Here is a 24451-nt window from a genome sequence, read left to right as displayed (position 1 = left end):
TCCCAGCATTTGGGGAGGCCAAGACGGGTGGATCACCTGAGATTAGGAGTTCGACACCTGCCTGGCCAACATGGTGAAACCTCGTCTCTAATAAAAATACAACAAATTAGCCGGGCATGGTGGTGCACGCCAGTGACTCTCAATAATCATGTCCTCAAATACTGGTATCTACCAAGCACCCATTGCTACTAATCATTAAAGCACCAAAGCTTGTGAAAGCCTTATTTTATTTTTTGTAGACGTTTTTTTTGAGCTGAAATCCACATAACATAAAATTAACCATTTCAAAGTGAACAATTTAGTGATATTGAGTACATTCACAATGTTGTACAACTACTACCTCTGTCTAGTTCCAAAACATTTTCGCCACTCCAAAAGGAAACCCTGTACCCATTAAGCAATTATTCCCCATTCTCCCTCCTCCCAAACCCAAGGAACCACCAATCTCCTTTGTCTTTATGGATTTACCTGTTCTGAACACTTCCTGTAAATTCAATCATACAATATGTGACACACCTGCTTATTTCACTGAACATGTTTTCAAGTCCATCCACATTATAACTTGTATCAGCACTTCATTCCTCTTTATGGAAGAATAATATTCCACTGTAGGTACATACTACAGTTTCTCCTTTTGTCCACTGATAGACACATGGGTTGTTTCCACTTTCTGGCTGCTGTGACTAGTGTGTATGAACATGTGTATACATATATTTGTATACTTGTCATTTGGGGCGTATATACCTAGGAGCATACTTGCTGGATCACATGGTAATTCATGTTTGTCTTTTTAAGGAACCACCAAATTGTTCTGCACAGCAGCTGGACCATTTTACGTTTCCACAAGCAGACTATGGGGGCTCCAAGTATTCTCCACATCCTCACGAATACTTGTTATTTTCCTTAATATTGGTATTCTTATTGCCAACCTAGTGCATGTGACATGGTAACTCACTGTGGTTTGGGTTTGCATTTCCCTGATGACTAATGATATTGAACATCTACCTTCTCATGAGCTTGTTGTCCATTTGCATATCTTCTTTGGAGAAATGTCCATTCAATCCTTTGTCTATTTTTAAAGTGGGTGGTTTGTCTTTTTATTATTGAGTTATAAGAGCTCTTCATATATTCTGATACTAGACCCTTATCAGATACATGACTTGCAAATATTTCTCCCATTCTATTGGCTGTCTTCTCACTTACTTGATACTTTTGATACACCAAAGTTTTTAATTTAGATGAAGTCCACTTTATTTTTTTATTTATTGCACATACTTTTGGTATAATATCTAAGAACCATTAACAAATTCAAGATCATGAAGATTTAATTCTATGTTTTCTTCCAAAAGTTTTATGGTTTCAGCTCTTACATTTAGGTCATTGATCCATTTTGAATTTCTGCATATAATATCAGATAGGGGCCCAACTTCACTCTTTTGCATGTGGCTATGCAGTTGTCCCAGCCCCATTTGTTTAAAGAGGAAAGCTTTAAAACAAAAACAGAGTGGACAGCGGTTATCTCCCAACATACTTTCCTGAGTGGAAGCGAAAGGTTATATTCACAGCAGTTTACATATTTGTACCACTGCAGTAAGCCCACTGTAAACTTCTACCACTGACAAACAGCTGTGGCAATAACAAATTGTCATGCTTTCACATCTTGAAAAATGTAAGAATGTTTTATCAAATTTTGGTGAAGTCCATGAGAGTGCATTGTGTAAACCTCACCTCTCCTGTCAGGCAATGGCAAAAACAGACATGCACCACAAAATGACGTTTCAGTCAGTGACAGACCAAATACATGACAGTGGTACCACAAGGTAAGAACAGGGCTAAAAACTTCCTATCGCCTAGTGATGATGGCAGCTGTCATAATGTCATAGCACCACATATTCTCATGTGTCTGTGGTGATGCTGCTGTAAACAAACCTACTGTGCGGCCAGTCGTATAATAGCACAGCATATACAATTATGTACCATACATAATACTTGATAATGCTAATAAGCGATTATGTTACTGATTTATGTATCTAGTTTTTTTTTTTTTTTTTTTGGACCCAAGGTCTCACTCTGTCACTCAGGCTGGTGTGCAGTGGTGCAATCATAGCTCACTGCAGCCTCGATCTCCTGGACTCCAGTGATTCTCCCACCTCGGCCTCCTGAGTAGCTGTGACTATAGGTATGTGCCACCATGCCCAGTTCATTATTTTAGTTTTTGTAGAGAAGGGGGTCTCACTTCATTGTCCAGGCTGGTCTCAAGCTCCTCGGCTCAAGCGATCCTCCCACCTCGGCCTCCCAAAGTGTTGGGATTACTGGTGGGAGCCATTGTGCCTGGCCAGCATACTATACTTTTTACCATTAGTTTAGAGTGCACTCCTTCTACTTATGTGTAAAAAAAAAAAAAAAAGTTAACTGTCAAACAGCATCAGGCAGGTTCTTCAGGAAGCATTCCAGAAGAAGGCATTGTTATTATAGGAGATAACAGCTCCAGGTGTGTTTTGCCCCTTCCAGTGGAACAAGATGTAGAGATGGAAGACTGTGATATTGATGATCTTGACCCTGTGTGGACCAAAGCTAAAGTGTGTGTTTGTGTCTTAATTTTTAACAAAAAGGTTTAAAATGTAAAAACAACAACAAAAAACGTATGTTTAAAAAAAAAATGTAGGCCAAGCATGGTGGCTTATGCCTGTAATCCCAGCACTTTTGGAGGGCAAGGTGGGAGGATTGTTTGAGCCCAGGAGCTGGAGAGCAGCCTGGAAAACATAGTGAAACCTTGTCTCTACAAAGAAATTGAAAAATTAGCCAGGTGTGGTGGTGCATTCCTGTAGTCCCAGTTACTCAGGAGGCTGAGGTAGGAGGATCACCTGAGCCTGGGAAGTCAAAGCTGCAGAGAGCCATATCATACCGCTGTACTTCAGTTTGAGCGGCAGAGTGAGACCTCTCTCACTCTCAAAAAAAAAAAAAAAAAAAAAAAAGTAAATAGAAAAAAGCTCATAGAATAAGGATAAAAGAAAGGAAATGTTTTTGTACAGCTGTACAGTGTGTTTATGTTAAGCTCTATTGTTAAAAAAGAGTTACGAAGTAAACAATTTTTGTTTATAAAGTTAAAAAGTTACAGTAAGCTACGATTAATTTATTATTGAAGAAAGAAAATTTTTCAGCTGGGCACGGTGGCTCAGGCCTGCAATCTCAGCACTTTGGGAGGCTGAGGCAGGAGGATCACTTGAGGTCAACAGTTCAAGACCAGCCTGGCCAACACAGCAAAAACCCATCTCTACTAAAAATACAAAAAATTAGCTGGGTGTGGTGGTGCGTGCTTGTACTCCCAGCTACTCAGGAGGTTGAGGCAGAAAAACTGCTTGAACCTGGGAGGGAGGTTGCAGTGAGCCATGATTGCACCCACTGCACGCGAGCCTGGGTGACAGAGTGAGACTCCGTCTAAAAAAAAGTTTTATATATAAATTTAGTGTAGCCTAAGTGTACAGTGTTTAATATAAAGTCTATGGTGGTGTACAGTAATATCCTAGGTCTTCACATTCACTCACCATTCACTCACTTAGAGCAACTTCCAGTCCTGTAAGCTCCATTCATGGTGAGTGTTCTCTAAAGATGTACCATTTTTTATTTTTATATCACATTTTTACTGTACCTTTTCTATTTATAGATACATTTAGATACACAAATTCTTACCACTGCATTACAATTGTCTACAATATTCAGTACAGTAACATGTACAGGTTTGTAGCCTGGAAACAATAGACTACACCAGGGGTGTCCAATCTTTTGGCTTGCCTGGGCCACATTGGAAGAAATGTCTTGGGCCACACATAAAATACACTAACAACAGCTGATAAGCTGAAGAAAAAAAAAAAAAGGAAAAAGTTGTCCTGAGCCACAGCAGGACAGGTTTGGGCTACACCATATAGCCCAGGTGTGTAGTATAAGTACACTCTGATGTCTACACAATGATGAAATTGCCTAATGATGCATTTCTCAGAATGTATCCCTGCCATTAAGTGATGTGTGACTGTACTGAGAAGAACTAACGAGTCTAGGCGTAAGTCAATGGGGGCCTGGCCAGGCAGTGGAACAGAAAGGAAAAGATACACTGGAACTAAAGACCTAGTGATTAACCAGATGTAGGGGCTTGATGGAGAAGGAAGACATCTCCAGCCTTTCAGGTTTGGGTGACAAGCAGAAGAATGGTGGTGCCCCTGATTGGGAAGTTCAGAGAAAAAGCCCATTTGAAGAAGCCAAGTTTAGTTTTGGAAGTAATGGGTCTAGATTCACAGTAACAAGAGTCAGTATGGAACAGGAAAAGAGGAGATAATTTAACTCCTAGGCTTGACACTCTTAATGTGATCCTGGACAAATCTCTTACACTTTGTACCTCAATTCCTGCTTCTACAAAATGGGGATAAAGATTAAAGGTGATACAGTAATAAAGCAACTAGCAGAGTACCTGGCACTTGGAACACTATAGTTATTATTATAATTAGGTATCCTGTACATAAATGGAAACCATAGGCTTCAGTGCTCAAGGGACTGATATGGAAGGCCTGGCAGTCCCTGACACACAATAACCATGCAATACGTTTTTGCTGTAGAGATAAATGGAATGCTTGATTAATAATGACAGCCACTCATTATGGGTCCCTTACTATGTAGCAGCACGATGCTGTTTATGTCCATCGCCTTTGTTAATCCTTAAATCAACCCTCAGAAGTAGGCGTAATTATTTTCCCCATTTTTTGCACTTCAAACCAGAAACAGAAAGGTTAAGCCAGTTGCCCAGTCGGTGAGGGACAGGGAAGGGAATCAAATCCAGATCTGTCTGACTTCAGAACCACATTCTTCACCTTTGTGTCATGCTGTACAGAGGCCAGAAAGAAATCCGATGTGTCTTTAAGCCCTGCCTCCAACTCTGCCTAATCCCTAAAACTGTCATTGATTAGTCTACCCTGCACTTCTTTTTCCTGAATTCTTCCTTCAGCATCCAAATACCACATAATCTAACATTATATGCACTTCTAATCATTTCTGACTGCTGCATATATATGAGGGTCATCATTTCCGCTAGCATGTGATACAGTATGACTCCTAGAAAGCAAAAACCTCATTCTTTTTCTTCTGGAACTTATGCCATATCCCCTTTAAGAACCAAGCACAGGACAAGGCTCTTTGAAAGAACTCATCCCAGCTGGGTGTGGTGGCTCATGCCTGTAATCTCAGCACTTTAGGAGGCAGAGGGTGGATCACCTGACGTCAGCAGTTCAAGACCAGCCTGGCCAACACAGCACAACCCTGTCTCTACTAAAAATACAAAAATTAGCTGGGCGGGGTGGCATACACTTGGAACTTGTAGTTCCAGCTACTTGGGAGGCTGAGGCAGGAGAATTTCTTGATCCCATGAGGCGGAGGTTGCAGGGAGCCAAGATTGCACCACTGTACTATAGCCTGGGTGACAGAATGAGACTCAATCTCAAAAAAAAAAAAAAAAGAACTCATCTCTTGCTGGTCATGTACTTGACCAATGGGATATCTGTGCATCTTCTCAAACTATCCACTTTCCCATGTTATTGTTGCCAGGTATTGGGACAGGAGGTGGAGGGGCATTGGGAGGAGACTAGAGAAAGAGTAATACCTCAGCCAGGGGTTCACAAATGACTAACACACCCAGCTATTGCCAGGTGGAGTAGGGAACACACAGGGAAAGATAACCTGAAGACTCTCAGCTTATCTCAATGGCCTTTCCCCTTCTATAAGGAAAGATAACGTGACAAAAGTGAACATCAGGTCAAGACAGGGTCTCACTCTGTTGCCCAGCATGGAGTGCAGTGGCGCAATCATAGCTCACTGTCACTGTGAACTACTGGGCTCAAGCGTTCTTCCACCTCAGCATTCTGAGTAGCAAGGACTACAGGTGCACACCACCATGCTCAGCTAATTTTTTTATTTTTTATATAGACTGGTTGGTCTTGAACTCCTGGCCTCAAGCGATCTTCCTTCCTCAGCTTCCTAAACACTGGAATTACAGAAGTGAGCCACTGTGCCTGACACAAAGACATCATTCTTGATTATTTCCCAATTAGGACACCAACTATATATACCACTTAATATTATTATTTAAATAATAGTTAATGGGCATCAAAAAATAGAATAAGACCTAGTATTTGATAGCACAACAGTGTGACTACAGTCAAATTAACTTAATTGTACATTTAAAAATAACTAAAAGTATAATTGAGCTGCTTGTAACACAAAGGATAGACGCTTAAGGGGGTGGATACCCCATTTTCCATGATGTGATTATTATGCATCACATGCCTGTATCAAAATATCTCATGTACCCCAAAAATATATACACCTACTATGTACCCACAAAAATTAAAAATTAAACAAAAATTTTAAAGAAATTTTATATCATTATTGTAAATGGGAAAGCCAAAAATTCTCCTAACATTGAGTAATCTGTACAAACATATAAAATGAAATGAAAATAAATGGTGTAGTAGCAGACCCACATATGGTCAAAGTGCTGAGCCTAAGGCCTGCCTTCTCTGATTGAGAAGAAAGATTTGAAGTGTCAGAGAGGAATTATAGACAAACAGCCCCAAAATGAATGTTGATCCTCCATTTATATAAAGCAGTTGAATGACTTTCTTTGGGATTCAATGTTGCTTAATGCACACCACTTAAAATGGTCTCAAGGCCATCCCATTAGGAGGTCAGCAGGAGAAATGGGAGGTGTCTTGCCACAAAGGGCTTTGTGAATCTGACCTAATATCATTCAGCCGAGGCCAGGCTCTCAAAACTTGGCATCACTGAGGCGACTCTCCCATTAGGTCCTAACGGTAAACTTAGCTTTGGTTGATGATCTATGTCATTTTCAGATTTCTTATTTATTATTCATCTCCATTAGTACAAGGGGCTCCAATCTGCTAAATGCTCCCCTTGGTGCCAAGGCTCACGTCCTCAGGCCTGCATTTGGTTCAGATGATTCGGCACCATCTCTCCCACATGAGGTAACTCAGCTAATTTGGTTTTGAGGGTTACGTTTTGTTTTATTTTTTAAAGTTTATTGTTAAATGTATTATACACATAGGAGAGTACACTAAAATGTATACATGTAATATGTACAAATGTATGTATGGCTGGGAGTGGTGGAGCACACCTGTAGTCCCAGCTACTTGGGAGGCTGAGGCAGGAGAATGGCTTGAGCCCAGGAATTCAAGTCTGTAGTGCACTATGTTTGTGCCTGTGAACAGCCACTGCACTCCAATCTGGGCAACATAGTGAAACTCCATTTCTAAAATTAAAAAATATATATATGGTTTAAAGAACATAATATGAAAACCCACATAACCTCATCCAGTCCCTTTAGAAGTTCCATGTGTCTCTCTCCACCACCCCCTTTCCTTTTTCCCCAAACATCTGACAACCTTGACTTGTTATTCATTTCTTTACTTCTCTTTATGATTTTACCAGTTATGTACACATCTCTAAATAAGATAATGTTTAGTTTTGAAAAAGTGAGTGGCAAACAAAAAATGAAGCTGTGTGTTGTAGCCTCCTAGGGCTGCCATAACAAATTAACACAAACTGGGTGGCTTAAAACAACAGAAATTATTCTCTCACAGTTCTGGAGGTTAGAAGTCCAAAATCAAGGTGTCAGCAGGGCCATCTCCCTTGAAGGTTCTTGGGAAGGATCCTTCTTTGACCCTTCTAGCTTCTGGTAGCTGCCAGTAGCTTTTGGTATCCCTTGGCTTGCAGCAGCATAAGTCCAATCTCTGCCTGCATCTTCACGTGGCCATCTTCTCTCTGTGTGTCTATCTGCATCTTCACCTAATATTCTCCTCTCTGTTTGTCTGTGTCTCCTTATAAGGACACCGGTCATTGGATTAGGGCCCATCCTAATCCAGTATGACCTCATCTTAACTTGACTACATCTGCAAAGATGGTATTTCCAAATTTCACAGGTTAGGACTTCAACATATCATTTGTGTGGAGGGTTGCGGGGGACACTATTCTCCCCACAATACCACGGGGGAGTAAAAATACTGCCTTTGCTAAAGGAAGCCTTCCCGAAGGGAATAAGCTAAACAGAGTCTCTGGTCACGGTCCCATGGAATTTACAAGAGCTCTTCCTGGGAAAGTTGATAGGCAAGATCATGAACAAGTCCTAGAAACACAAGAGAAACAGGGAGGGTAACCACAGTGGGGGCATCTGGTGGTAGGGGTCAAGGTAATTGGGAGAGTGGGACTCTTCTGTATTTTCTGTTTCTTTTCTTTGTTTGTTTGTTTTTCAGTCTCAATCTGTCGCCCAGACTGGAGTGCAATGGCACAATCTCGGCTCACTGCAACCTCTACTTCCTAGGTTCAAGCAATTCTCCTGCCTCAGCCTCCTGTGTAGCTGAGATCACAGGCACACACCAGGATGCCCAGCTACTTTATTTTGTGTTTTTAGTAGAGATGGGTTTCACCATGTTGGCCAGGCTGGTCTTGAACTCCTGACATCAAGTAATCCGCCCGCTTCGGCTTCGCAAAGTGCTAGGATTACAGGCGTGAGCCACTGTGCCTGGCTCATAATTTCTATCTCTGAATTCACTTGGGCCTATCTTTAGCACTGAGGGTTGGGCAAAGAAAACACTTCTGTTAATATAAAATGAGTCTATCCAGTCAGCAGGGCAAGGAGGGGCGACAGGAGCTTCCTCAGCACATGAGCGAGACAGCCAAGAGCAGATACAATCTGCCCCAAGCTTCCCCAGGTAGTCAGTCCTCCAGTTAAATCAATGGCACAATGATTGCAGGTAAGTTGGTGATGACATCCTGAGTCACGCTGCTCGGATCTAAGCTGCCCATCCTCTACGTCTGGTACGCTGTCCTCAGGGGTTCCCTTCATCTCCCTCCTGTGTTAATCCCCGTGTCCTATAACCCTCTCCCCTCTTTACTGATTCCTTCCCCTGCTTTGGTGGTGTGCACTCTCCAGTAGTTCCTTAGAAAGGATGTGTAGGAGGTATGTTTCGTTTTATTTATTTTTTTCTGTGCTTGGTGTCTCCAGTCCAGTAACTCTTGTTTTACCCTTTCCAAGAAGAAAAGGCAGTCAAATGGCTGCATAAAGTGGAGGAGATTCTGTGGTATAAAGGGATTGCTGTTTTTTGTTTGTTTGTTTGTTTTTGCTTTCTCTACTGTCAGCTTAGAATTATCTTTCTCAAGTGTTCTAAGTCGATTACCACTTCTCCATCAGTTTTCCACCCCCCAGAACAAAACAGCTACCATCTCTTCTCCCATCCACCTTGTGGGTTTGCTGTGGTTTTCACTGGGTTTCAGGAGGGAGTAAAGGTAGCTGTAGCATTTGACATGTTCAATCTGCTACCCTAGCATAGAACCTTGCGTTCAGTTTTGTTTTCTTGGGGTAGGGAGAAGGAAACTAGCATAGCCTACAAAGGAAACTTTCAAAGGCTTCCAGCTTTCCATCTCTTGGTTCTTCCATCTCTCCTGATATGCAAAATCCATCCTGGGAGGGCGTAATAGAGAAAGGCATACACGTACTCCTGCTTGTTACTGCCAAAGCCCAGGGCTTAAACTCCAGATCTATGTCACAGCATCCTCTCTTACCTTAATAAAAACAGTCTCTGAGCTACACTAAGGCAGAAAGAAAAAAGCAACAGATGGAGACCCAGGGTGTCTGGGTTCTTGCTCCACCACTGTATGACCTTCACCAGGCCCCCATTTCCCTACCTCTGACATTCCTGGAGTCTATAACTCCCTGGAAGCTGTGCCAGTCCTTCCCAGGAGCCAGCCAAGCTCCACCATCCATCTGAGCTGAAGAACAGCTAAACGTAGGGGGAAAAGGAGTTAGGTGAAGTGATTCTACCCCAGAGAAAAGCCCTATTCATTAGACACAGCCAGCCATTAGAGTGCCTGAGTGGCACTTGAGACATTTGCTTCCTACAGCACGTTGCCTCCAGTGGAGGAAGGAAGATGATCTCAGACCCAGCACAGAGCAGGCTCCCTGTTGTGCTGACGCAGCAAGATCTGCATGGGAGGCCTGACTCATGGACCACTACCAGGCAGCCAGGGCACGGCCAGTGTGCATCCCCCAGCTTCTCCTGGCCCCTGGTGCTGTGCCCGCTCTGTCTCTCCAGGCAAGGCCAAGAGAGGCCAGACTTGCTTACCAAGGCAAATGATTCACCACCTAGACTCCCTGACTCGACCTCGGCAGTTGTGGTGCTGGCTAGAGATGGAAGGGAGATGCCGGCAGCAATGGTGGCCCCAGCAGCTTCCACATCGTCAGCAGAGCTGCACCGGGTTCCACTGGCACAACCAGCAAAGCTATGCTTTCCGACCAGGACTCAGGCACGGCGGCCAAAAGTCCCTGCCACAGTAACTACAGGAAGGTGGAGAGAATCGGGTCCTTGGGGACTTAGGAGTCACTCCCTTTTGTTATAAAAGAGGAAACCAAGGTAAATGAATGGGTCCAAAACACCCCTGATAGAGAGAGAAAGCATTCACTACAGTGACTTTTTCCTGAGCTAGAGTAAGGCCGAACTACAGTGGTCTCCCTTCTATGCCCGTAACCTGAAGAGGAATAATAAGTGCTCAATAAACATTCTTCTGGAATTAATAAATGAATGCAAATCATCCCAAAAGGTGTCTGCTTACATCAGGTTAGGTACTGGTCCCCAGCTACCTGTTCCAGGGCTGGCTATATTGGAGTCCCCTGAGAAGCTACAGTAATGATTTCCAACCTTTCAAAATATGTCCTTTCAGCTGAAAAAAAAAAAAAAAAGCCATTATGATGCTATTTGTACTTTTAGTGTGTGTTAAGAAGAAAATAATAGCCACAGCTAATGTTTATGGAGTCCTTAGCACATACCAGATGCTAAGCTAAGTGATTTACACCTATAATCTTATTTAATCCTCTCATCAATACTGGAAAATAGGTATAACTATGGCCACTTTCAGATATGGAGACTGAAATTCACGCAGGCTGGTCCACAAATGGGAAGAGGCGGAGCCAGGACATTTCATTTAGCTCGGGCCTGAATGAAATCAGTCAGGACCCCAGACCACAATGCCATATTAAACACTAAGAAAATACTAAACACCCTAAGAAAAGGCTTTTAAGTGAATTCGTATTTTAGCAACACAACAGCACCCATGCACATGTGAAAAACAGAAATATTTACACTTTATACAAACACTGTTAGATTCAAAGACACCTTTCAGTAACCCCCTCCCAAGGGAACCACTGATCTCAATGCTGCAACTATAAGCACATTATGCAGAAAGCAGAAGGTCATTGCCCCCAAGGAAGGAATTACCTATCTGCTTCCATCACACATCCACGCAAGTGTTTCAAGGCCTCCAGCTCTGAAGGGGTGAATGGGAGAGAAATCTCCAAGTAAGGGTTAAAGCAGAAGGACAGAGTCAGCAGCAGAAAGAGAAAACAAACTGAAAACACAGCAGAAAGGGATTGCTACATTAGCAATCCTGGCAGCACATCAGGGAAGGACTAACAAGGGATTAATGATAGGAAAAGAGCCTGAAATCTGTGACCCAGACTGCTAGTCGCCCTTCAGTGGTTATTCTCCCCTCCTCCCATAGTAATGGAACCCACAACTGTAACATGGGCACCAGGCCACTCAGAACATTCACTACATTTTCCAGCTCCTTGTTCCAAGATGTAGCCAGGTGACGAAAAAGTGTCATTGTAGGTGCTTTCTGTAACCTGTCTTAAAAGATTCCAGCTCTAGATCTTTGGACGTTGTTCTTCATCCCTTTCTACACTGTGCTACCTGGAAAATGAATGTGATAGCTGGAAGTCTAACTACCATCTTGGACCATGAGGACACGAACATGCCCCAAGAGTTGGCAGAGCTGTGAACGAGGAGGTAAGGCTCATGAAACAGAGATGTCTTGCCAATCACAGGCCATCTCCTGCCAAACTTTTACATAGAAGAGAGACACTTGTTTCAGCTACTGTACTTTAAGTGTCTATTTCTCATAGCTAACCTAACTGAATTAATACAAAGTTCAACTCCTACAAAATATCTTGCTCATTACTATAGCAAAACAGACACAGACAGATTAAAATTGCAAATCTAAACCAAAACCAAGATCCCAGTCAACAGAGCCTCAGTATGATATCATGAAAGCTTTGGATAGCCTCTCCAAACTGCCGTAAAATTAATCAACCTGAAATCTGTGTTCTATACTAAGTACCGACTTAAACTTTTCAAAAACAATATAACAACCCACATGTACTGAAAGCCCGTAAGTATCAGGCACTGTGCTAATAGGCACCAGGTGTTCAAATACTGTATAAATTAAACCAATATCTCCCCTCAAGAAGAGCACCAGCCAGGAGGAAGAGATAGTGAGTGAGAAAGAATAAAGCAGGAGAACTTCGTTATTTAATACAAGACTTGTAATATATTTCAGCTTTTTAAACTAGATTATGTACACATGTCACTTCCAGAATTTTACATCAGGCCGGGCGTGGTGGCTCACGCCTATAGTCTCAGCACTTTGGGAGGCTGAGGTGGATGGATCACCTGAGGTGAGTTCCAGACCAGCCTGGCCAACATGGTGAAACCCCATCTCTACTAAAAATACAAAAATTAGCCAGGTGTGGTGGTGAGCACCTGTAATCCCAGCTACTCAGGAGGCTGAGGCAGGAGAATCGTTAGAACCCGAGAGGCAGAAGTTGCCTCTGCAGTGAGCCAAGATTGCGCCACTGTGCTCTCGCCTGGGTGACAGAGAAAGACTCCGTCTCAAAAACAAACAACAACAAAAAAATTTATATCAAAAAGACAGGCCAGGCGTGGTGGCTCACGCCTGTCATCCCAGCACTTTGGGAGGCTGAGGCAGATGGATCATGAGGTCAAGAGATCAAGACCATCCTGGCTAACATGGTGAAACCCCATCTCTACCAAAAATATAAAAATTAGCTGGGCATGGTGGCGGGCGTCTGTAGTCCCAGCTACTAGGGAAGCTGAGGAAGAGAATCGCTTGAATCCAGGAGGCGGAGGTTGCAGTGAGCCAAGATCGCGCCACTGCACTCCAGCCTGGCGACAGAGTGACTCCGTCCCAAAAAAAAAAAATATATAGTAGGCAGCTTAACATATGTAACTATATTATAATAAAACATTAGTATATAAGTGAAAACACTTTTCTTCACTTTCATCATTGTCAAAATCATCTACGATAGACACGTATGTTTGTTACTTTCATAAATAATTTAATAATAATAATAGCAGCTAGTATTTTTTTGCATACCTACTATGTCCCAGGTACATACAATACTAGACACTTCACATCCACGTTACCTCATGCAGTTTTCATGGCAATCCCGCAAGTTGGGTAGCATCCTCATTTTATAGTTGAGGAAGCTGGGACTCAAAGGACAAGTAACTTTTCCACATCTAGGAAGCGAAAGAGTCAAGATTTGAATCCTGCTCTGGATTCTAGGCCTATGCTCCTTCCACTATACCCTGCTGCCCCTCCATTTGGGGATCAAATGTTGAGAAGATACATCTCTACAATGCCAGTCTCTCATAGGCCACACTGTATGATCCACAACTTACTTTTCTTTGCCTGGGGACAGTCTCACAAATCCATTGGGCATAACCTTGCTGAATCTGACATCCTGAATGGACCAATGCCCTTAACACTACTGAACACAGAGCCTAGCACTAGGAGTGGGTCTCTACACAGCACTATCAAACTGATGGCTACTTCTCACTGGCAGGGACAAGGAGAGAAACCTGTGTTTAGAACAGAAGAGAACTGGCAGAGAAGCCACCAAAGCTAGCAGTCAAACCTAATTCTACCTCTAAGACCACTGCCCTTTCCAGTAGAAGCCAGGAGGGCCTGGACTAAAACCAAACCACCTGAGTCTTATTTCATCTGAGTCTTATATCCTTCTAGGGAAGGGAACCAGGCTTTTATATTTAAATGAGAGTGCTTAAGAAGTTAAGAGTAAATATTTGGGGCCGGGTGTGGTGGCTCAAGCCTGTAATTCCAAAACTTTGGGAGGCGGGTGGATCGCCTGAGGTCAGGAGTTGGAGACCAGCCTGACCAAAATGGTGAAACCCTATCTCTACTAAAAATACAAAAATTAGCTGAGCATGATGGCGGGTGCCTGTAATCCTAGCTTCTCGGGAGGCTGAGGCAGGAGACTCGCTTGAACCTGGGAGGCGGAGGTTGCAGTGAGCCAAGAATGCACCATTACACTACAGCCTCGGTGACAGAGCGAGACTCCGTCTCAAAATAAATAAATAAATAAATAAAATAAATATCTGGGAAGCTCACAGACAGGATCAAACTCTAACAGCTTGGCAAGGTGTGATGGCAAAAGCTTACTGGCAGGCAGCATCTCCCAGGCATAAGTTAGGACAAATATGTGCTAAAAGCACTATGGCCGAGACAGTATATTAGCTTGTGGCTTGTGGGGAGGCTGTTGATGGGCAGGAGAAGAAACCCTCCTACACTAGGTCTGCAACCATTTCAGAAGTTTTGAGTTTTGCTTTGAGTAGTACAGGCTGGACCCTGCAAACTCAATACCACCCCTCATCCTCTACATGGTATATCCAGATAAACTATAATGAAGGTCAGCGGGAGAGCTAGGAACCAAAAACTTAAATGTTCACAAGTGTGAGAAAAAAACTAATAAAGGAATCCTTATGCTCTTTTTTTTTTTTTTATTATACTTTAAGTTCTAGGGTACATGTGCATAACGTGCAGGTTTGTTACATATGTACACTTGTGCCATATTGGTGTGCTGCACCCATCAACTCATCAGCACCCATCAACTCGTCATTTACATCAGGTATAACTCCCAATGCAATCCCTCCCCGCTCCCCACTCCCCATAATAGGCCCCGGTGTGTGATGTTCCCCTTCCCGAGTCCAAGTGATCTCATTGTTCAGTTCCCACCTATGAGTGAGAACATGCGGTATTTGGTTTTCTGTTCTTGCGATAGTTTGCTGAGAATGGTTTCCAGCTGCATCCGTGTCCCTACAAAGGACACAAACTCATCCTTTTTTATGGCTGCATAGTATTCCATGGTGTATATGTGCCACATTTTCTTAATCCAGTCTGTCACTGATGGACATTTGGGTTGATTCCAAGTCTTTGCTATTGTGAATAGTTCCGCAATGAACATACGTGTGCATGTATCTTTATAGCAGCATGATTCATAATCCTTTGGCTTTATACCCAGTAATGGGATGGCTGGGTCATATGGTACTTCTAGTTCTAGATCCTTGAGGAATCGCTATACTGTTTTCCATAATGGTTGAACTAGTTTACAATCCCACCAACAGTGTAAAAGTGTTCCTATTTCTCCACATCCTCTCCAGCACCTGTTGTTTCCTGACTTTTTAATGATTGCCATTCTAACTGGTGTGAGATGGTATCTCATTGTGGTTTTGATTTGCATTTCTCTGATGGCCAGTGATGACGAGCATTTTTTCACGTGTCTTTTGGCTGTATGCATGTCTTCTTTTGAGAAATGTCTATTCATATCCCTTGCCCACTTTTTGATGGGGTTGTTTGCTTTTTTCTTGTAAATTTGTTTGAGTTCTTTGTAGGTTCTGGATATTAGCCTTTTGTCAGATGAGTAGATTGCAAAAATTTTCTCCCATTCTGTAGGTTGCCTGTTCACTCTGATGGTAGTTTCTTTTGCTGTGCAGAAGCTCTTTAATTAGATCCCATTTGTCAATTTGGGCTTTTGTTGCCATTGCTTTTGGTGTTTTAGACATAAAGTCCCTGCCCATACCTATGTCCTGAATGGTATTACCTAGGTTTTCTTCTAGGGTTTTTATGGTATTAGGTCTAACATTTAAGTCTCTAATCCATCTTGAATTAATTTTCGTATAAGGAGTAAGGAAAGGATCCAGTTTCAGCTTTCTACTTATGGCTAGCCAGTTTTCCCAGCACCATTTATTAAATAGGGAATCCTTTCCCCATTTCTTGTTTTTCTCAGGTTTGTCAAAGATCAGATGGCTGTAGATGTGTGGTATTATTTCTGAGGACTCTGTTCTGTTCCATTGGTCTATATCTCTGTTTTGGTACCAGTATCATGCTGTTTTGGTTACTGTAGCCTTGTAGTATAGTTTGAAGTCAGGTAGTGTGATGCCTCCAGCTTTGTTCTTTTGACTTAGGATTGTCTTGGCAATGCGGGCTCTTTTTTCGTTCCATATGAACTTTAAAGCAGTTTTTTTCCAATTCTGTGAAGAAACTCATTAGTAGCTTGATGGGGATGGCATTGATTCTATAAATTACCTTGGGCAGTATGGCCATTTTCACGATATTGATTCTCCCTATCCATGAGCATGGTATGTTCTTCCATTTGTTTGTGTCCTCTTTTATTTCACTGAGCAGTGGTTTGTAGTTCTCCTTGAAGAGGTCCTTTACATCCCTTGTAAGCTGAGGAATCCTTACGCTCTTAAAGCTCTGCTCTCTCCGTTAGAGATTCACCCTCAAAATAGATTTATATTTGGTGCTAGCAGTAGCAGGTAGGTCCCATATAGCTGTTCACTAGGGCCCCAAATAAAGCATTCTCAAGCTAGAACCTCCACTTTGATTTTTTCAAAATCCTCTCCTTGGCCAGGCGCAGTGGCTCACGCCTGTAATCCCAGCGCTTTGGGAGGCCGAGGTGGGTGGACCACAAGGTCAGAAGATCAAGACCATCCTGGCTAACACGGTGAAACCTCGTCTCTACTAAAAATACAAAAAATTAGCCGGGTGTGGCGGTGGGCGCCTATAGTCCCAGCTACTCAGGAGGCTGAGGCAGGAGAATGACGTGAATCCGAGATGTGGAGCTTGCAGTGAGCCGAGACCATGCCACTGAACTCCAGCCTGGGCGAAAGAGCGAGAATCCATATATATATATATATATATAATCCTCTCCCATCAGCCCTTAATACACTAGGCTATAAAAACTATGAAACACCCTGAACTAAAAGATCTCTCGCTTTTTTTTTTTTTTTTTTGGAGACAAGTCTCGCTCTCGTTGTCCCCCAGGTTTGAGTAAAATGGCTTGATCTCGGCTCACTGCAACCTCTGCCTCCTGGGTTCAAACAATTCTCCTGCCTCTGCCTCCCAAGTAGCTGGGATTCAGGCGCCTGCTACTTTTTCTGCTTTTAGTAGAGACAGGGTTTCACCTTGTTGGCCAGGCTGGTCTCGAACTCCTAACCTCGGGTGATCCACCTGCCTCGGCCTCCCAAAGTGCTGGGATTACAGGTGTGAGCCACCATGCCCGGCCAATATCTTTCACTTTCTACCCATCTCTAGGGCCCTGTTGCTTCGACCAATGCCCACCTCAAAGGCGTAGCCATTTCTCAGGGGAATCTCCAGTCCCTGCCCTCATCCATATCAAATCACCATCCACTTATCTTTTTTCCTTTCTAAACTGTGTGCCCTATCCAATGACCCATCCCCAGAGCAGCAGAAAGCACTCTTAGACAGTGGTAAGAAAGGCTGAGACTCATATATCAGAAAGGCAAAGAATAAGTGTCTACTTCAAAAACTCTGGAACCCAGCTGCACTGTTCACCAGCAACCAGCCAGCCAAGGGAGAAGCATTACTCCCTGCTCATTCATCCCAGGAAGGACCCTCCTGACATATTCGAAAGCAGAGGGAATGGTTATTTTACAGAAGGAGGGTCTTCTTGCTCCATCACAGCCCAGGGTTCAGAAAGTCTTCCCCATCAGACCAGTCTGATGCTATTAAGAGTAGTCAGGGGATACTGACTGGATGGAGTCCTAAAGCATAAGGACCACTGGTCACCAGAGGGTTACACACCCTGGCAAGTCAACTCTTGAGACACTAGACCCTTGGCTATGAAAAGATATATCAGGACCATGAGGCCCCACCCTGACTAATGCAGTGTCCACCCAGTTCTCTGGGAAGAGACACCAGCACCATGGGTGGAAAGGGCTAAAGCCTCTAAGACATAACCAACATCCAAGACCAGAATTATAACCAGGAAAGAATCCAAGATTTTGCTCCAAAAAAATCAAGATTCCTCCCAGTCAACATGCATGCCTGACAATCTACCTACTTTGGCAGAAACTGGTAAAAGATACCAACCGTTGTGGTTATTAGAAAAGGTCAGAAGTTACCTACACAGAAAAAAGGAGAGGAAAAGAGAGGGATGAATAGATGATCCTATAAAGGAAACTAGGATGGAACTTCTCTCTCTCCCTTTTATTTTTTGTTGTTTGTTGCTGTTGTTGTTTGTTGCTGTTGTTGTTTTGAGACAAGGTATCACTCTGTCACCCAGGCTGGAGTGCAGTGGTGTAATCTCAGCTCACTGCAACCTCTGGCCCCTGCTACTTTGGGCTCAAGCAATCCTCCCACCTCAGCCTCCCAAGTAGCCTAAACCACAGGCACACACCCACCACGCCCAGCTATCTTTTTTTTTTTTTTTTTGAGATGGAGTCCCCCTTTGTCACCCAGGTTGGAGTGCAACAGCACGATCTCTGCCCACTGCAACTCTGCCTCCTGGGTTCAAGCAATTCTCATGCTTCAGCCTCCTGAGTAGCTGGGATTACAGGCATGCGCCACCACACCCGGCTAATTTTTGTGTTTTTAGCAGAGACGGGGTTTCGCCACATTGGCCAGGCTGGTCTCGAACCCCTGACCTCAGGTGATCCACTGTCCTTGGCCTCCCAAAGTGCAGGGATTACAGGCATGAGCCACTGCACTTCTCTCATTCTCACATCTCATACTGGCCGTAAGTCTACACCTATAACATTGTCATCATCATTGCTAGCATTTACTGAGCACTTACCACATGGCAGGCACCGTGCTAAGCATTTTACATGCAGTATCTTATATGAAAACATATGTACTGTTTTAATCTCTATTTACAGATGAAGAAGCTGTGGCTGAGAAGTCAGGATATTCCCCTGAGCTACCCAGCCAGCAAGTGGTAAAGTGGGGACCACTGGCTGCTCTCATGCTCTTGATGATGCCTTACGCTACCCCGTCCACCCATCTTGTTTGAACACCTAACACGGAGGATGCCTGAAACAAGCATGTACAGAGGAAGGGGTTCCTTAGAAGGGGCTCACAGAATAAACAGCTGCTCTCCGTGCTGTAACGAGAGGAGAGGGTTTGGTCCAGGGGGAGAATCAGGAGAAAGCCACTCCCAGCAGAGGGAATAACATGAGTCCAGGTCCAAGAGGGCTGAGGGGCCTTGACATATCTAAGAAATAGTCCCTTGTAGCTGGAGCAGAACTTTCATGAGGAGGAAAGGGAGAAGAAGGAACTGCAGTGAAGGGCTTGGGCAGGACTGGAAGACTGCAGACCCTGCCAAGGAGCTTGGAAATGACCCTGGAGTCACAAGTAGTTTTTAAGCAGAAAAGTGTTGTGACAAGGTTTGAATTTCAGCAAAACAACTATGGTTGCAGTGAGACAAATTCAACTGAAAAAGCAACAGACTGGCAGTGAGGCACAGTAAACAACCTATTATAATTGTCCAGGGGACAATGGTGAACGACAAACTCAAGTACTGGGGGTGGGAAGGATGGGACAGTCAGAGAAATTAATTTCACATACATGGAGAAAGAGTGGTCCATGAGTCCTAAGAAATCTCTCTGGCGTCACATCACTTATTTGATCTAGCCAAGTCCCTGTATGTCACCAATCTTACAGGAATACACTAGCATTTAGTGAGTTCAGGGGGGTTTAGCAGTCCCACTCCTCCTACCTCTAGGCTAACATTCACCCACCCACTCTTCCCTTCCAACAGGAACTGAAGTTTCCCACTCTTCTGCAGCCCCAAGCACTTAGAAACAGGGTTCCTTCATTTTCAGTTATAGCCACCAACTCATATATTATTGACTGCTACTGACTAGACCAGATAGATGCAGTTCCATAGTTCTGGCATGCTGAGAACAGCCACTCTTTGCCAATGTGGCTCAGTCCTGCATTCATCTGGGACATCTCTGGCAAGCCCCCGGATTTCAGTGCAATACACTTTACAATGTCAGTCAAGGACCTGCAGCGAGGAACTCAGGGAATGGCACAAGCTAGGAATGACGTCAGAGAAGACAGAATGGATAGATGAGCTTTCTGGGGCTGGCTAATGTCTTGATCCTTCAGACAGGCACCCGGGCCTTATGCAAAGTTTTCAGACAGGCTGGTTAGTTAACAGGATTGGGATACTAGGGTGATAGTCTGAACCTGGAGGGTGTCCAGGGTTCCAAGCCACTCCCAAACAACTCTGGCTGGCCATAACGTGAATATGTTTCCTGGGGAACAAGGGAAAAAATCAGATGTATTCCTGTGGACCAGCACTTGAGAAACAACCCAAAGCACCAACCTTCCCCGTAATGTGCCCACATCCGTGCCTGCCACATGACTTAACAACATGAGGTGTGGATTTCTGCTGCCTTGTTGGGCTGGAGGATAGAAGGAGACATGATAGGGAACTAATATATTTATAGGCCTCCTGTAGGCACAGCACAATTCATCAGCCTTGAAAAATGACTCCTTTAACCAGCTCCAATTTTCTATGGGAACTTCATTTTCATCTCTTTCTTGGAGGCCGTACCCACTTCCCACATCTCCCATGCTGCTGAGTGAAAGATTCTCATGATTAAAACAGAAGAATAAGCACTGTCTCCCTGACCAAACCTCCCACATACGTCTGCAGGACACCTAGCTCTCTCTAACATCCTAAAATATAACTGCTTCAAAAGGCGTCAACTTGGACACCTACAGCCCTTGCCATCTTGTGCAAATTAAGCCCGGAAAACACAGCTGGGACTCGGTTCCTCACCTCATCCAGACAGAGATCACCAGCAGGAAACAGAAAGCCAGAGGCTTTTGTGCAGCCACTTTCCTTACTAAAGAACATCTCCTTAAACACCTGCCTGCCCTGAATTTTCCCATCGTACCAGCTCAAACTGACTGAGAAGAGCTGCCAGATCTCCGTCAAGCCTCTGAAGAACCCAGCTACGTACCAGATAAAAATAACCAAAAAAGAGGAAGCCTATCAGATGCTTGACGGTTTTGTCAACAGAAAGCAGTTCTTTCTTGGCATGTGGCCATGGGATGCAGCTGCCGCACAGGCTCTCCAGGGCCTTGTATCCCCAAGCTCTGCTAGCAGAGTTCCCTTGGCAGGCATGGAAGGTTGCATTTTCAAAGTGGTCCATCATCTCCCATCCTTTGTGCTTTTCCCCAGTGTGATCTTGACACTTTTCCCATTGAGAAGTGGGTCTATGTCCTCTCTACTTGAAGCTGGGTGGTCTTGAGACTCACTTTAACTAACAGAATGCAGAAGAAATGACAATGCCTGACTTCCAAGCTAGATCAGAAAAGATGCTACAGTTTCCCCATGTTCACTGGAACACTTGGGCCTGTAGCTTTGAGCCACCACGTAAGGCCAAGAGCCCTAAGAGAGTCATGCTCATGGATGGATTGCACATGGGCACCCCCATCAGCAGTCCTGGCCTCCAGCTCCTCCCAGCTCAGACACCGAGCATGTGGGTGAACAACCTTCAGATGGTTCCTGCTCCATCTGCAGCTTCCCCCAGCCTTCGAGTCTTCCCAGGTGAGGACCCAGACATTGATAAGCCATCCCTAATGAGCTCTTTCCAAATTCCCGACCCAAGTCTCCATGAGCTTAATAAAAAGGTTCTTGTTTGGGGTGGTTTGCTCTGAAGAAATAGTAATGGAAACAGGAGGTGACACACTGTGAGTCTAGTCTCATATCTGCTGCTGCTCTTGAATTTTTTAAAAAGGAAAAACTATCTTTTACTGAGCATTTACTTCGTGCCAGGCATTATGCTAAGGGCTTACACACATAACTTCATTTAATCCTCATTACAATACCATGAGGAAATACTAGAATTATCTCCATTTTACAGAGGAGGAAAATGGTTCAGGGTCGAGGACTTTGCCCAAAGCCAGGTCTGCCTAATTCAGAGCCCACAACTGTACCAGCCTAGGCTCTCTGGCCACTTAGAAAGAGGAGCTGTTTCTACATGCAAGACTCAACTTCTTGGGAGCATGGCTTTCCTAGTCAACATTCCAGGTCTGGGAATTGCCTAAAGAACCCAGGTGATGGGATGCAGCATCAATGAACACTTGGTTCTGTCTGAGCTGGGGCAGGCTGCCTTCCCTGGGAGGTCATAGCTACGGCCTACCTGCCCTATTACCAACTCTCGACTCCTACCCATTCTTTAAAGCCTAATTGTTCCAGCGAGGCCTCCCAGGGAATTCTCCCTTCTCCAGACTCCATCTGATGTATCTTGACACGCAGTCCCCTACTGCATCACACTGTTCTGGTTGTTTGGGATGTCTTTACATAGTATGACTCTTAAGGATGGAAAGAATGCAGTGGAAGTGACCTCTATGTTATGCATATACTAAATTGTTCATATTTCCTACAGCATGTATACAATAGCAGGCACATCATTTTCTTATGAGGACATTTTGGGTAATAAAACTACCCAAATTGGTTGAGAATCATAATCTACACACAAAGAAAACATTCCAGGCTCTGAGACCTGGACTTCACCCCAGGCATCACAGAGGAGAAAGGATTTGAGGGCAGAGGAGGAAGTGGTACAACCCACCACAGATACCACCTTCATCCCATCACCCTGCAGGCAAGGAAGTCCCAACCACAAAGGCTCAAAACACTGGGAGTTGCCATTTTGAACCACAAGTCCTTAATAGCCCTGGAAAGCTATGAAACACCAATTAAAGTGTCCGATGAATCACTTTTTAACCTCTCCATGTAAGAGCAGGGAGGAACCAACCTCAAGTACCTCCTCAGGCCAAGACTAGCTTTGCTCTGACTCACTGTCTTGCAGTCTATGATATGGATGCTTTTGTAATTCCTTCCTCCCACCTCCATGTCCATTGGATGGGGAAGATGAGACTTCCTAGCATCTTCCTAGTCTATCTCCGAAAATTACTCTACAATCCCGTTCCCCATGAGACAGAGTTGAGGATCTCACCATGGTAGGGAAAATTCAAAACCATACAAATTCTCAAGATGTTATACCTCAGTTTCCAGGTGAAAGCTGGTCCTTTCCTTCCTTCCCTGTTACCTGGAAGGTGGGCATAACAGGCACACCCAGAAACTGCTGGGAAAATGCTCAAATGCCTTATTCCCTGCCTTCAGTGAACGCCCATGTGAGGAAAAGTCTTAGAATATCTTCTTTTTCCTGAGTGGGGTCACTTTTACTCTTCCTGGACGGTCATTATCCAGTCTTTCCACCAATATACTACACATCAAATCAAGCACCAAAATGCTTGTAAGAAACCTAAAATTTGCCAGATTCATGGTCCATGCAACTAGAGTCAAGCATATAAAGCCACAGACTCACATGTTAGAATCCCAGGACAGTACTGTGCCCAAATAAGGGTAAGGTGGGAAGGAAGACAGCATCCTAAAGTAAACTCAAATTAGTCTGACTCTTATCTTTCTTGAGCATCCAAAGGATGTATATGATCCACAGCAACACTTCCTCAAATACCCCTTTTTAATTCCATCCACTGTCCTTACACAAAGAAGCTCCCTCATTTCCTGCTCAAAATTCCTCTCAAAAGAGCGCCTGAAGGATTCTACTCTTTCTCCCCTCCCCTTCCTCCCACCACAAAGTTCTAAAGTTCAGGAGCAGCTAAGTCAAAATTCTCTTTGTGAGGTGGGAGAAGGATATAGCCAGGAGGTGTCGCGCATTGACAGTCCAGGTGTTATTCCACCAGCAATCAATCCAAATTGGAGCATCAAGGAATGAACAGTGAAGTCACATTTGTCTTTCATAATATTCATCTAAAAGTGTTAAGTGGGCACCACAAAGCCTGCTCAGCACTCCTCCATGAGGAATAGAGCTGCCCTCTTGCTCACGCATGGTCCATTTGGCCATAAAATCAGCTGCAAAGAAACTCCCCAGAAGGGCCCATTCACCTCCCAGACTACACAGAACTGAAAGACGTGGCATGTGAATAACCACACAGGGCTCTGCAATTAACAGATGTTAGTCTAAACCCTTTTTGAATGTTTATATTACTTTTCTAGTTAAATTTTTTAAAATTCCATAAACAATCATCTGTGAATGTATCTGAAATCTATATATACTTCTTTTGTTTAAACAAAAACAAAACCACGGCCAGGCACGGTGGCTCACGCCTGTAATCCCAGCACTTTGGGAGGCTGAGGCAGGCAGATAACCTGAAGTCAGGAGTTTAAGACCAGCCTGACCAACATGGTGAAATTGCGTCTCCACTAAAAATACAAAATTAGCCAGGCATGGTGGTGCATGCCTGTAATCCCAGGTACTTGGGAGGCTGAGGCAGGAGAATCACTTGAACCCGGGAGGTGGAGGCTGCAGAGAGCCGAGATCGCGCCACTGCACTCCAGCCTGGGAAACAAGAGCAAACCTCCGTCTCAAAAGAAAAAATAATAAAGTAAATAAAA

The 24451-nt window shown here is 43.9% G+C and overlaps 1 protein-coding gene across 1 annotated transcript in view; it reads right to left on the bottom strand.

Moving 5' to 3' along the window:
• MAP3K9 (mitogen-activated protein kinase kinase kinase 9) overlaps nucleotides 1-24451 on the bottom strand; it is an 88985-nt gene that overhangs the window by 38982 nt on the left and 25552 nt on the right. The window lies entirely within an intron of this gene.

Source organism: Papio anubis, chromosome 7, assembly GCF_008728515.1.
Source record: "Papio anubis isolate 15944 chromosome 7, Panubis1.0, whole genome shotgun sequence".
Lineage (NCBI taxonomy): Eukaryota > Metazoa > Chordata > Mammalia > Primates > Cercopithecidae > Papio > Papio anubis.
This window is presented reverse-complemented; position numbering and strand designations above follow the sequence as displayed.